At 33.9% G+C, this 16,563-nt stretch overlaps 1 long non-coding RNA gene across 1 annotated transcript; it reads right to left on the bottom strand.

Annotated features, from left to right (window-relative positions):
- Nucleotides 1-9,578: 9,578 nt before the first annotated feature.
- Nucleotides 9,579-12,269, bottom strand: LOC148207596 (uncharacterized). The gene is made up of 3 exons (XR_015787786.1): nt 12,012-12,269; nt 11,401-11,445; nt 9,579-10,327 (listed from the first exon to the last, which is right to left on the bottom strand). It is a non-coding gene; the product is annotated as an uncharacterized LOC148207596 (long non-coding RNA).
- Between the last annotated feature and the right edge of the window lie 4,294 nt (nt 12,270-16,563).

A 16,563-nucleotide genomic window follows, 5' to 3' on the forward strand; every position in this document is an offset into this window, starting at 1 on the left:
CCCTTCTTGGGAACGCATTGAACCAGGCTAACCCATCTACTATCCGAGATGGGGTAGATCACTCCAGCATCTAACCATTTTATGATCTCCTTCTTGACCACCTCTTTCATTTTGGAGTTAAGCCTCCTTTGACACTCAATAGAATTTGTGGCTCCTTCCTCCAGAATGATTTTTTGCATGCAAAATATGTAGGGCTAATTCCTCTAATGTCTGCTATGGTCCATCCAATAGCCCTCTTGTACTTAGATAAAACCTGCAAAAGCAAATATTCATGTTCATTAGACAAATACGAAGAAATGATAATGGGCAAAGTATCATTTAAACCCAAATAAGCATATTTTAAATGAAAATGTAGGGGTTTCTTCTCAAATTTTGGAGGTTCAATGATGGAAGGTTGCAAAGCCTTCAAATAAGCTATTATCAGCTGCAAAAGCTCGAAATGCTCAAATTGGGGTAAAATTGTGCCAGGCGCAATTTTGTCTTCTTTTTCTATGACCTCCAAATTTGCTTCTAAGTCTTCCACCATCATTTGTTGGAGTTCCTCCATGATTGCCCCTATTGTAGAGCACTCATCGACTTCATCTGGGAGACACATTGCATCAAGGACATTGAAGGTTACCTGCTCATCATTGACCTTCATAGTGATCTTTCATTCCCTAACATTGAATACCATATCTCCAGTTGCTAAAAATGCCTCCCAAGAATGATCGGCACCTCAAGATCTGCTTCACAACCAAAATTATGAAATCGGCTGGAAAAATAAACTTATCGACTTTAACAAGCACATCTTCTATTTTCCCTTCCGGTTTCTTTATGTACCTATCAGCTAGTTGTAAAGTGATAGTAGTGGGACGAGCTTCTCCTATATTTAACTCTTTAAAGACAGAAAGAGGCATAAGATTAATGCTTGCTCCTAAGTCACATAATGCTCTTCCTAGGTTCTTACCTCCTATTGAGCAAGGGATAGTAAAACTACCGGGGTCCTTACATTTAATAGGCAATGGATTCCCTAGAGCATCACTACTACACTTTGTTAAGGCTACCGTTTCATGCTCACCTAACTTCTTACGCCTAGATATGATGTCTTTTAAAAACTTGGTGTAGTTACCTCCAATTGAGCAAGGGAAGTTTCTAATGCAGTATTTCCCACCAAGTAAGAATGTAAAATTTACATTTGACATAAATAACTTCCAGCAGTTATCAGGAAAGTCTGTGAGTGAGTCTTGGGAGAGATTCAAACATCTATGAAATAAATGTCCACATCATGGAATCTCAAGATGTATATATATTGAAACCTATTATTGAGGATTGAATGAAGTAACGCATTTGGTGATTGATGTTTATGTAAATAGAGAACTACTATCACAACATTATGATGAAGCACTCAATGTCCTTGAACAAATTTGTGTAAATAACCATTAGTTGTCAAATCCACGATCAACAACAAGGAAGACATCCAAATGGTTTCAAAATGATGATGTCCTCTCTGCCATCAACTTAAGGATTGCAAACTTCACGGATATGATGATGAAAAAGATGCCTTTTGCTGGAAAATCCAATGTAAAAGCAAATGTCAGCAATATTTAGGAAGTCTCTTGCTCATAGTGCGAGAGGGATAATTGCTATGATGAATGCCTAGGAAATCTGTTTTACTTAAGGAACCTTCAGGATAATAGAGACAACTCTTACTCCAAAACTTACAACCCTAGATGGCAGTAGCACCCAAATTAGTAGTACTATAATGTAAGTGACGAATTGTAGCCAATTTGCACCACTATAGTGTTATGGTGTAGGTCAATAGAAAAAAACTGGTCAATTGGCCTCTATAATTATGATATGGTGAAGGTTAATAGAAAACTGAATGGCCAATTGACCAAATATAGCGGTATGGTAAAGGTTAATAAAAAATTAAGAATTGCCCCCATACAATGGTATGATGAAGGATAATAGAAAAATGAATGGGCCAATGGCCTCGATATAGTGATATGATTAAGGTTAATAAGGATAATTTCATCTCAAATTTCGAGTATGAGTGAAAAGAAAAAGTGGCATGTGTAGGTTTTGGAATGATAATTAGGTCAAAGACATTGGGTAGTGGTTGAACTAGTATGATATGGAATTTAATGACAATGAAATTTCAGACAAAAATGGTCAAGGTGGAGATCTTAACATCAAAAGAGAGCTCAATATAGAACTCTTGTAGTTGTTCGAGAGACCATGAGGGCATTCACATTTTCTACATTTTTTACTTTTTTCACTTTTTTTTTCATTTTCATTTTTTTTCCTCATTCTTTTTTCTTTCTTATATAGACGTGACTCTACTTTGCTTAAACACAATTTAAATCAACATATATTTGTTTAGTAGGGAAAATGAGGCTGAGTTAATTTAACTATCTAAAAACATTCGTTATAAAATGTGAAGAGTAATTTTAGGACATTAAAGATACATTTTTTATAAAAGAAGTGAGACATGAGAATCACAAAGACTAAAGACTCAATTTATTTATATTTTACAAAACTAACGAGTAAGTTTTGTGTCTTTTTTCTAAGTCATCAAAAGAAAAAAAATTAATTGTCATGCACAAACAAATGATGAACATATATAAAAAAAATTAAATAAAAGTGAAAGAAAAGCACCAACATGTTTACAAAAGATTATCGTAATTAAAGGTATAAACAAATAATGTAATACTCATATGAATAATCCCTTACTACAACGCGTGTGGCGAGGCTCTACTATCCTCGATTCTTTCTTCATCGAATAAAAAATGGAGGCACCCTTATCAGCCTCCTGATTAGGGTTGACCTGAGTGAGGGATTTCATGTGCCTACACGAGAATCTAATACTCCACGAAGGCCGCCACTACTCATCCTTGATTCTAAACTTAATGGAAAAGCTCGAGTAGGAGGCTTGTGTACGTGTGTGTCAAAATAAAAATAAAATAAAGCCACATATAGAAAATAATACAAAAAATAAATTAGACCTGCTTAAAAGATGAAGTTCATTGTGGAGTCGTCAAACTCTCGCTACGGGTTTGCAACGTGGAGTGGCAGACTTTCTTCCTGAGAGGAGAAAATTGGAGTTGCCACCAGTCTTTATTTATAAGATGTGACTGACCACTCAAATGCATGGATAAATTGTTCTGAACAAAAAAAAAATATTTGGGTTCGGAGGTCTTTTGTGTATAAGGAATGTATTAGTACCCGACAACACTCGTTCAATGAACGATAATTTATTTTCTCATATACTAAATCCGGTCTTATACAATTCATAACATACATTAAACTTCCTATTATACGAGAGTACTCCAATTGAGACATACTATCACTCGTATTTGAATAAAATTGATGGCTAGCATCCAAATGTGTCTTTACAACTTTTATATCAAATTTCTTGAATTTTTCATGAATTCTATCGATATAATGTGACTAAGAAAGTGCTAATCCATCAGATGTTCTATGGGCCTTGATTCCCAAGATAACATATGCGACACCCATATCTTTCATTTCAATCTTTCTAGTCAATATTTGTTTTGTAGCTAAAATAATTTTTTTTGTTGCTACCAATTATTAACATATCATCAACATACAAACATACAATTACCAACGCCGTTTGAGTTCCTTTAACATAGACATATTTGTCACATTAATTGATTTTAAAGATATTTGTTATCATAACATGGTCAAACTTTTCATGTCATTGCTTGGGCGCCTGTTTCAAACCATAAAGAGATTTGACCAGTTTGCATACTTTCTTCTCTTGTCTAGAAACAACAAAACCATCTGGTTGTTCCATATATATTTCTTCCTCTAAGTCACCATTTAAGAAAGTCGTTTTTACGTCCATTTAATGTGTTTCAAGGTTGTATAAAGCTGCGAAGGCGATTAACATGCAAATAGAAGTAATTCTACTAATGGGTGAATATGTATCAAAATAATTCAACCCTTCTTTTTGTTTATAGTCTTTTGCTACAAGGCAAGCTTTATACTTATCAATTGTTCCATCTACTTTCATTTTCCTCTTAAAAATCCATTTACAGCCCAATGGTCTAGAACCAGAAGGAAGATTAACCAATTGGTTTTGCATAATGGTATCAATTTCACTTTGTGTAGCCTATTTCCAATATGGTGCTTCTAGAGAAAAAATTGCTTCAGCAAATGTTTGAGGTTCATTTTCCAACAAATATGTTAGAAAATCTGCGCCAAAAGTTTTTTCAACTCTTGTTCTCTTACTACGTCTCGGTTGTTGTATCTCATCCAAATTTTCTTGATTAGATGATGATTCACGTGTCATTTTCCTTATATTTGACTCATTTTTCATATTATAAGGAAACATATTTTCAAAGAATCAATGATGCACTCCTTGACTCAATAATTGTTTTTGCATGTATGTCATAATTTCCTGAGTTATATACAAGAAACCGAATTGCATACCTAATAAACACACAGTCAGCTGTTTTTGGCCCTATTTTAACCATTTTAGGTTTAGGAATCGCCACCTTGGCCAAACACCCCCACACTTTCATAAATTTATAAGTCGGGTTTTCGTCCCTTCCATAATTCATATGGAATTTCTTGTGTTTTCTTATATGGAATTCTATTAAGGATGTAATTTGCTGTAAACAACGCTTCCCCTCATAAATTTTGTAGTAATCCTGAACTAATCAACATAGCTTTCATCTTTTCTTTCAATGTTCGATTTTTTCGTTCTACTATGGCATTTGATTGAGGAGAATAAGGCGCAGTAGTTTGATGTACAATTCCATTTTCTGAACAAAAACCTTCAAAAGCTGATTCATAATCTCCCCCTCGATCACTTCAAAAGATTTTAATCTTTTTGCCTAGTTGATTTTCCACTTCAGTCTTGTAGTGTTTCAACACTTAAATGACTTCATCTTTACTTTTTAACAAATATACATGAGAGTACCTTGTATTGTCATCAATAAATGTTATAAAATACTTTTTACCTCTTCTTGTAGGAAAAAATTTCAAATCACATATATATGAATTAATTCAAGAGGTTTAATTTCTCTTTCCACTAAATGAAATGGAGGTTTCGTCATCTTTTATTCAACACATATTTCACATTTTTTATTATGATCAAATGTGAAATTATGTATTAAATCTATATTGCACAATTTATTTAAAGTTTTGTAATTAACATGGCCCAACCGCTGTTGCGCCTCTACTTAATAGCTCGAGGGTAAGTGTAAGTGCACACTGTCATAAGTAATACTATGGAAATATTCCAAGTTCATCTCAACGAGACTAGTTTTCTTTTAAAAATTGATTTTGTAAATTGCTTAAATGAGTAATCGAGTTTGGGATAAAAATTGGTGAAATTGTTGGGAACGCAATTTAAGAACACAAAGATTAAAAGGTCAACCCCCTACTAAGATTTAGTTCTAAAAAGATTAATTACACCTACCAAATGTGCCTGTAATTATGCTCAATTTATGCAAACTGGTTCAACTCCTATTCCATACCGCTTTTGGTTTGTTTAGAAGCTTAGGTTAGCATTTACGTATGTCTATGAAACTCTAGAAGCCTAAATAAATCAAATTCTAACTTATGTTTAATGGGTAAGAGAGTCTATGTCTAGGATATTGTTTTAGTTCTTATGTCTAAGTACCTTCCCGTTTTACCTTGATTAAATCCGTTTGACTCTAACCTTTTCAGAGTTAAATTGAAACTAGTGTGATTTAACAAGTGGTCAACATGAAAATCAACTGGATAAATTGTATTAATCAAGATAAGCAAAGAGAGCATAATACGTCGTGCTCACTGATAGATGTAATTTAAAATAGATGAACTAAACCATTCGTAGGAGGGTTGAAGAGATAATTTAGCTACTCATTGAAGTAAAAGAAATACAATAACAAAAGAATGCATTTTCATTAAAATTGGAAAGAAAGTACAAAATTGAAACAAGTTGAATTATAATAAAATAAACAAAGAATAATTGTAGAAAAATAGTTGAAAAACAAAACTTAAATAAAAACTACTAAACTAAAATTAATAACAAGGTGGAAAAGAAAAACTAAAGTATCGAAAATGAAGTGTATTGAAGTGATCCATGGAAGCTCAATTTATAGGCTTGGGAGGTAACAAAGTGTTGAGAATTTCATGGGAAATGGGTAGCCACTAATTGTTGTAGAGATCTTAGGAAGTAAGACTAAATGTTGGACCAATACTTGGTCAAAAGTGGTTACGTTTTGATAATCAGGGTATCAAATGTGGCTGAAGCATTGTAAAGCTAGATCTTTCAAGGTAATGTGGCTGGCACATTCCTCTAGTAAGCTGGGAAATCTTCGCGTGCAATGTGCCTGACGCATTTTGATCATCAATCTTCAATTTTTCCTTACAAAATAAACCTATTTACACAATTAACCTTCATTTACCTATAACTAAATGCCCAAGTCCTTAATCACAAAATATGCACATTTTTTGCCAAGATAGGTGTATGATCATACACTTTTCATCCTAAGTAACTCTCAACTAAGCATGAAAACCTTTTTTTTTTTAGCCTTTAATCAAGGCTTATCAACCGCCCATGCCAAATATCAGAAAAGTCAATCAAGTAAACAGAAGAACCATTCTTATTATTAATAGTTGGGGACTTTGGTACAACAGTCATTACATTAATCTTGAATTTACCATCACTTAAGTAAGTTTTCTCCACATAGACGTCATGTTTACGAAGTACAAATTTATCGGAAACAAATACCAGTTTGAACCCATTTTTTCTATGAAGAGAACCAGACACTAGGTTCTTGTGAATGTCGGGAACATGAAGCACTTCATTAAGGGTCAGTTCTTTGCCAAAAGTCTTTTTTAGCACCACTTTTCCTCGTCCTTCAACTTTGGAACTTGAAGAATTACCCATGTAAAGTTGTTCTCCATTTCATGTTGATGTATGAGTAGAGAAAATCCACTTATTTGCACACATATGACGAGTGCCTCCAATGTCTACCCACCATTATTTGGTATTGCCTACCAAGTTACATTTAGACACTAGAGCAGATAAATCAATGTTAGCAACCCCATCAGAAAGATTATCCATTTCTGTTACATGTGGTTGAGCATTTGATTTCTTCTTCTAGAAAGACTTTGGCTTTCAACAATCTTTGGAACGATGTCCAGGTTTTCGACAGTTATAACAATTGCCATTGAACTTCATGCCTTTGTTATGTGGCTGACTTGGACCAGCCCCAGAAAACTTCCACTTCTTATTATTGGCATTAGAAGATCCTTCTACAATATTGGCTTTTGAGATCATAGGATCATTGGCTCCATTTTCTATCTCAGGTTTCTAGCTATCCCCCTCAATTCTTGAGATAATTTTTGAAGTCTCTCCATGATGGAGATAACTTCTCAATTATCGATGCAACCTGAAAAGATTCACCAACAGACATTTTTTCAGCATGCATCTCATGTAAAATGACTTCAAGTTCTTGAATCTGGCTTATCACAGTTCTGGAATCAACCATTTTATAGTCCTGAAATTTTCCTACTATAAATTTCTTTGATCCAGCATCTTTCGTTTTGTATTTCTTCTCTAGCGATTCCCAAACACTTTTCGCCGAATCAACCCCACTATAAACATTGTAGAGTGTGTTGTCCAGCATGTTCGAAATATAGTTGCTGCACAAATATTCTATATGTTTTCATGCATCGAGTGCAAGCAACTTTTCTTTGTCAGTCTCACCTTCATCCAGAATAGGAGCATCTTCTTTGAGAAATCTTGCCAAACTCAACATTGTGAGATACAACAACAGTTTTTGCTGCCATCGTTTGAAGTTATTTCCATTAAACTTCTCAGGCTTTTCCACTATAAATTTCCGATATCATCGAAGACATTCTGTGAATTAATCAGAAACGTTTTCATGAAATTTTATATAAACAAAATAAATAATTTTACTGAACAATTTATCTTAAAAAGAAACACTCGATATATAGACTTAAATTAAATTGTGTGCGACAGAATGTAGTAGAACTTATTTTTTAATTAAAAAAAGATTTTGGGTGAAATAAACACACAACAGCGAAGGAACACCCAAATTGAAAACAAAATTAAACTTTGAAAATAATCTGGACACGCTAAACGGAAAGTAATCATGAAAGATAATAATTAAAAAAATAAACTTACTGAATAAACTTATGAAAACAAAAACAGCAATATCTTGAAATACTTACACGAACAGAAAGAAAATTAAAACAGAGTAACAAAAGTAAGATCAGTATTCAAAGAACCATGCAATTGAGAAGGAACTCAAAGCAACAGACTTAAAAAGAGAAATTAAAACAACACCCAACCAAGAGATCTAAAATAGAATCAAAACCGATAAATATAAATAAATATTGGACCAACACCAATACTGATTTAAGTAAGCAAAATTTACAAACAATAAAGATGACAGAGCCAGAATTTACAAATAGAGAGAAAAAATATTACAACGTATAAAGTCACGATGAAGAAAATAGGATTGATAAACATGAAATTCACATGAATTAAGACACAAATTAGAGAGATATATAAACAAAGAATATGAAAAAATTTGTCTTAAGACTGTTAGATATTATGTAGACAATTTTAAGGAAACACGAAAATAAACAATTCGAACCCAATGTAGCGTTGTTCCTTAAGACAAATTTGTTCTCTCTATGGTGCTCAAGGTTTCATAAACAATTGTCTCCCAAGATAGGACGAGTATACCAACCAATGAATGCAGTACTTCACGCACAGGACTAAACGAACTCAAAGTATTTAAGTACTCGTACAGAAGTAAAAATATAGAATATTTTGAGGGATGAGTTTTTTCTCATCCAAAACTGAAAAAAACCACAGTTTATAAATTATTTGTGGCCATTCAAATAGTTACATCTTTTCGTAATCCTTTACAAAAGACACGTCCTATCACCAAAAGTTGTGTTTCTTTATTCTATCAAAAATTAATTTTATTCAAAAAAATTGAAAGACCATAAAGCAACGAACCAAGAGAAAAAATGACAAAAGGGAGCAAACCTTGAGAAAGAGAGAAAAATTGAAGGTACTGGACCTCTCTTTGTGATCTATCCCCAAAACCTAGCCACCAAGCTACTATTTAGGATGAATTCAAACTCACCACTTTTCTAGGAAAAGATCAACCAATAAATTAAATGACAAAAATATTTTTTTATTAATTGGTGGAATGTTTAAAAAATGAAAAAAACAGTATTATGATTTCAAATATTAATTAAAAGATTTGATTTTTACCGAATTTTGTTAAATTAAATTAACACTTTTCCAAATGAGAAAATTTTTATTTTAACATAAAAATTCACATTTAATGAAAAAAAATCTTTTTGATTTTATTACTTTTTTTATTTTATTCAACAAGATTTGATTTGGATAAATATAAGGAAATCGATACTTAAACTAAATACTTTTTAATTTTTAATTTTTTCTTGATAAAACACACAAAAAGGAAAAATTTACTATAAAATTAAACAAAAATTCTACAAGAAAAAACTATTACAAATCAAATAAAGAAAAACGAATGATAAAATTGAATACTATAAAATTTAGGGTCTATATATATGACAATAATGGTTTCTTTTTATTGCCCAGGTTCTGTAAAAAATTAAGGTCAGCAAAGTCAACTTCAAGAATATAAATGCACATCGGCTACTCCAGTAGCAGTCAAACTTATTTGCAACAAAAACATACCATGTGAGGGTGTGGAAGTTGCTCATACCGACCTGACGTATAGCGAAAGTCGAAGTTCGATTACATCACAGTTTGCAAATGTGAAGCCACCACCGTTTCTGGAAGCAAAACCCTAAAATCTACGTTGAAGTTACCCCTTTTGATGGTCCATCAACTAATTAATCTTCTCTAGAACTGCTTGTATCTTCTCAAAGTTGGCCTCAATTTCGCGATTATTAACCATAAAATCAAGGAATTTGCCAAAGGATACACCAAAAACACATTCAGTCGGGTTAAGCTTTATCAAATATCGATGCAAAACTCTGAATATCTCAGCAAGGTCAGATAGGTGCGATCTTGACTGCTTGCTTTTGACAAACATATCATCTACATAATGACACAACCCGTCCCAGAACACCTACTGGTTCAAGAACAGACCGCGCCGGCCATGGACCCCACTAGGTGCAGAGTCTATAGTCGGAAAACTTCTAGACTTTTAAACCAATTTTTAACATCACTTCTATTCTTAAATTTCTTCTAGATACACTATTTAGGATTTAACTACAAATGATATGCAATTTCTTAACGACTCTGGGTGGCAGAAGCTGGTCCGTTCTCTCTTTGAAACTCAGATACAACCTGGGGGGAAAACAAAGGGGTAAAGAGTGAGCTGAAAAGCTCAGTGAGTGGTAAATTAATACAAAAAAAATAATATTGTAAAACTTCTTTCATAAACAACTGAAGTTTCGAAGTTCTGCAAAACAAACCTTATAAAACCGTTCTAATAAATATTCTCATTAAATCTCATAAAACTTGAGCAACTAAAACTCATAAAGACTTTCTCATAATAAACGTGTAACAGCACGCATTCTCTAAATAAATTTGGAAATCGTTCTCCTGAAACATTAAACAGAACTATGAAAACACTTTCTAATATCATATCAAACATTTTCTTTCAACCAATAAATAGGTTCAGAAAACTCGACACCACACATGTATCCACATTCTATTCTGGTCTACTAGCGTAGAGTAATCTCAATACGCAGAGCAGAATAATTCTATTTCTGGTCTACTGGCATAGAGTAATCTCAATATACACAGCAGAATAATTCTCTCAACACGTGGATTAAAATGGTCCCAAAGACCTTCTATTTCTGGATATACTGTAGAAACACATTCACATAACATACGGGTAATCACCTGGATACAATAACATGGTGGTTTTGAAAATTTCTTTCTCAATCTCATAAACTTTTCTAAATTTCTTCTTTTCTTCTTTCTGAGAACTTTTCTTTCTTTCTGAAACCATTTCTGAAATATTTTTTTCTAAACACATTTCATGAAATTCTAAACTCATTTTCTGAAATCTCTTTCTAAATAACATTTCATAAGCTTTAAACAATTCTTTAAACTCGTGAGCATTTCTGAATTCTCATAAACATTTCTAAATTCTCGAAAAAACATATTTTCTTTCATTCTTAGCAGAAATGCTACATCATACATAATATATGTACTTTCTTGAAATTCTATCATGATATACTTCTAAAAACATTTCTAAAATAAACCACCCACAAATTCCAATAATACTATCCAAAACATTTAATAAAATAACCACTCACAAATTCCAATAATAATATCCAAAGCATTTAATAAAGTAACCACTCATAAGTCAATAATAATATCCAAAAACGTTTAATAAAACAACCACTCACAAATCCTTTAAGGGAGTCGTACGCTGTTTCAAATTTCCGCTTGACCTGAAATATTGATTTAATACCAAATTATTTCACTTAATTCCAATTTCAACATAACTTAATTCAAACTTTAATCACAATAACTTCAAAATAACCCAATTACCCAAATTCCCCATTCGCTCTCTTCATTAAAAACTCACTACTTTTTCTTCTTACAAGTGGGTCCCACCAAACCCATTAAATTTCTCTTTCTCCCACTCTATTTCACGCAAATAGCCCAATTTTTCCAACATTTTTCTTCTTTTTTTTCTTTTTTTATTTAATTTAAAAACCACACTCTCTCTCCTCTACTATTGATCATCTTGTTCCTTGACCCAAAACCACCGTACCATGGCTTCTTCCCCTCCATTTCTTTTTTTTAGCTTCTTCTGCAAACTATACCAATCCAGATATGTGACCAAAACGCATAAATTGAAGCTAACTCATCGATACGCATATTCACATAAACCAGAAATCCAAGTTCGACACCTATTTCAAGAGATTTCTTAGGCAAAACAACAAAGCCATAGACTATTTCTCTTCAACCTCTATTTCTTCCCAAACCTTCAAATAAAAATAACTTTAATTACCACTTCTAAGGTTGGTTCTTCAATCCGGCTCACAATCACCATCAATTTCTTCCTCTTCCTTATGTTTCGGTTGAAAACGCCAAGATCCCCTTTTCTTCCTCCTTCTTCCTTTTCGTTCTCTTTCTTTTCCTTTCCTCTTCTTTTTTTTTTATCTAATTTTCCTACCACCACGTGTCCTCTTACACCACACACACTTGCACCCTATTTTTTTTTTCAATTTCCCAATTTCTTTTTAAACACAAAAATAAAAATTCATTTTTTTCTTTTTTTTATCCAACGACCAAAATGCCCTTATTCCAATTTTTCTTATTATTTATTTTTTTTAACTCCAAACGGTCCTTACACATAAACTTCCATATTACGCTTAATCTGCTTTTCAAATATTTTGTACCACTCTTTGGTAGATCACACATGCGTTCTTCAGGCTAAACAACATGATCTTATAACAGTACAAGCACTATTCAATTATGAAGAAGGTATGTACTTAATCAAGGATGTGCATCTTAATTTGATAATAAATGGACTGGGCTTCCATATAGATGAATAGTTCGTGCCTAGTTGTGGCGTCTACGAGCTAGTCAATCCTTGGAATTGGAAAGCAATGCTTTGGGCATGCTCTCTTGAAATTGTGAAATCCACACACATTCTCCATTTTCCGTTAGATTTCTTGACTAATACTACATTAGATAGCCAGTCGAGATAGATAACTTATTCTATATATTATGCTTTAAGCAATTTTTTCACTTCCTAAAAAATTACATCTCTCATATCTCTATTTACAAGCCTCTTTTTGGCTAAACAGGTTGGAACCATGGGTCGATGGAGGCGGTGCACCATAACCTTTGGATCAATGCCTGACATGTCCTCGTGAGACAATTCAAAAACATCTGAATTAACTTCGACGAAGTTAATGAGTTTCTCCCTCTTAGTGGCCCCCATCTTGGTATCTATGATGACATGCGACTCAGGGCTAAGTAGGGAACAAGCTCCAACTTTTCCACATAAGTAGATGCTCTTGTCGAGGTGCTTGTTCATGGTTGGCCTTCTCGGAGATCGCGTGCATGACGGAGTCTTTGAGAGCAGTAGTGTAATATTCACGTGAAGTCTTTAGCTATCCTCTAATTATCCCAACACCACTCGGTGTCGAATAATTCAGGATCTGGAAGCCGCAATACTTCCCTTCGTCACGCTTGTTGGGATCTCCTATGAGCTTGTCAGGACGTTTAAACAATTTTTCCATCCTTGTTTCTTCTATATTAGTCCAGAACTGTGAGATAGGGATGGTAGTAGGAGTGTATCTTTCGTAAGGTGAGCTCCTACTTGTTCCAAAATCTGAATGTTTGTAATCAGTGTGATGTTATAAGGTTTGGAAGGCATATCCCCTATCCTTAGATTTGGAGTCAAAGTTGCCCTTTTCAGGGCGACTTGATTTCTTCTAGTCAGGATTCTTCTCTATCCGACCTGTTTTTGTTTGAGCTATACTCGTGTCTATCAATAACTTTCTTGGCCTTTTGTAAGACCTCAGCAAATGTTGCAGGGGCTTCTTCTCCCAATCTGACTACAGTTAAAGTCTAGTCTGCCAGGCTTGTTAGGAAGTAACACATTGCTGAGTCGTCTGAGTAATATATGACCTTGAGTTGTTCCTCTTGAAACTAGGCCACATACTCCTTCAACGTATCATTCTCCTTCTGCCTGATGGTGACAAGGTGAGTCGTTGTTTTTGTATCTTAATGTCAATAAGATAATTGGCTAATGAGTTCTTTCCTCAGTAGACTTTAGGTCGAGATTGACCTTGTTGGCAACTTTTGGTACTAGAGCTATGCACTCCCAATTAAGGCATTCTGAATGGCACGATATTTGATGGCATCAATGCTACCTGGAAGTCTATGAGATCCTCAAAGAGCTCAACGTAGTCCTTCAAATCCGTCATAGGGATTCATGGTGGGCGTCTTAAACTTGCTCAGAATTAAAGCATCTAAGACATCTAGACTAAATGGTGATTTGCCTGGCTCGCCATTGTTGGAAATACATTCCTTCTTCTCGCATTTCTTCTTAAGGGCTTCGACCTGAGCATCAAACTTGCTTTTCATATGGTCACACTATTTCCTGGTGATCAATGCTTGAGGCTCGATCAGTGTGTACTTGGATTGAACCTTGTTGTTGAGCTTGTTACGCAGGTCGCTCTGTGAGACATTCCCTCCATTTACAACGAAATTCTCATCTCGCACCTTGTAGTTGAAATAATTTCGTAGGTTGTGCCTTCCATACAACTATCTATACCCTGGAGATGGGATGGGTGTCTTCCAATTACCAGATGTTGATTGTAGTCCCCAGCTTCATTACGTCGTTCCACTTGGGAAGGACACTATTCATCCTCATCTTGGATCCAATAATGAGTCCCGTCCTGGTCACATCGACCAGGTTATTGTAGAGTTCTTCATGGCTCAAACTCCAGCAAACATATCGTCTAACTCGACCTGCATTGCTGCTAAAGTGTCGGGGTTAGCCTGACGAAGAAGCTTCCATTCGGTCTTTTTAGTGCCCCTTCCACGGGTTCGATGCGAACATTTGGTCCGGCGGGGTGGAAACGGTGGGAGTGCGTTTCGAGTAGACTTACAACGTTAGTCACCTGCTAATTAGACCCGAGCTCAATCCTCTCCTCCTTTAGAGGTTCCCTCATGCTGAGGGTTAGAAGTATCGCACAACGATTGGGATGATTAGAATCAGTTGACATGGCTGGTGCCATTTTAACTCTAGTTAGGAATGACTTAAAATGTCGATAGTGCCCACAAACGGCACCAAATGTTTATACGAAAAGTTGAATAAGGTCCAACCTGGTCAAGGTATAATTGGTGGAATAGCCGAAAGACCCATATGTGGAATGACCTTGCACAAGATATGCAAACACTCCGAAGCTTAGGTCAGTATAAACTCGAATTTAATAAGGAGTTCGAGATGGAATTCGATACCTGATGCAGGAGTGAGGCCCCCTATTTATAGGTTGGGGATCCGACATGCAATTATTCATATCGGCCCGAAGGTCGGACATGTTGGGTGGTGCTGTTGATCATACCTCCTAATCGTTTGTCATCCCACAAAATTCTTACTTCCTACCTTTGCAACTAAGTATACACCCGTACTCACCTTGAGCTCTTTCTGTTCTCCACATGGCATTACAATTTTCTCCCCAAACAAAATTAAAAGTTTAAATTAGTCCAAATCTTTGCAAAAATTATGTTTTCATTTTTCTATTTTTAAATTCTACTTAATACCTTGAATTTTCACAAATCTATTTGGAACAAAATGGTTAAATTTTCATATTGCATCGGATAAAAATGAGTTTTTTTTCCTTTTCTTTTTAGTATAAAACGTGAAGGTAGGAATTCAAAATATATGACCTTTTGGTTAAGTTGGAGATAGATGTCTTATCTAATTGAGCTAAGTTCAAGTTGATACGATAAAACTACATTTTAAGACAAAGTATGGGGATTTGTATTTGATGGTGTGTATATATTTAGTAATATTAATGGTAGGATAGTTGGTAATTTCAATATTTTTAATTATTCATATGAATGCTTCATTAATTAAATTAGTAATCTAAACAAATTTAAATAATATGTCGATAAGAAGGAAAAAGAGCTTTGACAGTAAAGTTTAGAGACTACCTCTTGCCCATATTTTTAGTAAGGTTATTGGTAGGATAATTGGTAAATTTAATATTTTTGAATTAGTCATATGAATATCTCATTAATTAACTTAGAAATCTAAAAATAAATAATTAGTCTAAGATTTACTTCAGAAAAATATTACGAATTTATAATAAGATTTTCCTAACTAGAAAAACAAGAAAAAAATTATAAATAGAAAACTATGATAAAATGATTCCCACGTTGGTGTTTAGACCTAAACTATCACATTCCTTTGCTTTCTAAATTTTTCACTGGCAGCCGCGTTGAGTTGGGAAAACCATATATATTAAGAGGTACTTAATTGGGTACGATTACTTGACTTTGTTAACTGGGTACCAATTATCATCCGTTGAAGTTTAGGTTTCGCATAAAATCTTATAGCATCTAAATTGAGACATCAAACAAGTTTTTGGAGCTGTTACTTGTCTAATTTGTCAAAGTTATAACTATATATTTTAACAATAGTTTTAGGTCCCACATGTTTTACGATATCATAAATCATATTATGTGTGTGTGAATGACTCTCCGATCCCGTGAGCAAGACTAATGACCGATCATGTTTTAATATTCATTCCTTCTATATTTTTTTTAGTAAAAAGCAAAGACGTACAAGGTGACTAATCGACGATATTTACTACCTAGATTTCAGTCTCCAAATTAGTTTTTTATGTTTTGTTTGTTGAGATCAATTGTTTATCAAAAGTCAATTTTGTTATTATTATGATTTATGTAGATTTTATATGAAATATCAAATAGACATCTTAATTATTTATATGTGATGTTATCGTTATTGTTTTAAATGTTAAAAGACTGTCTAAGTTAGTTAAAAAAGTCCGAGTTGTCATAAATATAGAACATTTGAA

The sequence above is a fragment of the Momordica charantia genome, unplaced genomic scaffold (genome assembly GCF_013281855.1).
Source record: "Momordica charantia cultivar OHB3-1 unplaced genomic scaffold, Mcharantia_2.0 BLBB01000128.1, whole genome shotgun sequence".
NCBI classification, from domain to species: Eukaryota; Viridiplantae; Streptophyta; class Magnoliopsida; order Cucurbitales; family Cucurbitaceae; genus Momordica; species Momordica charantia.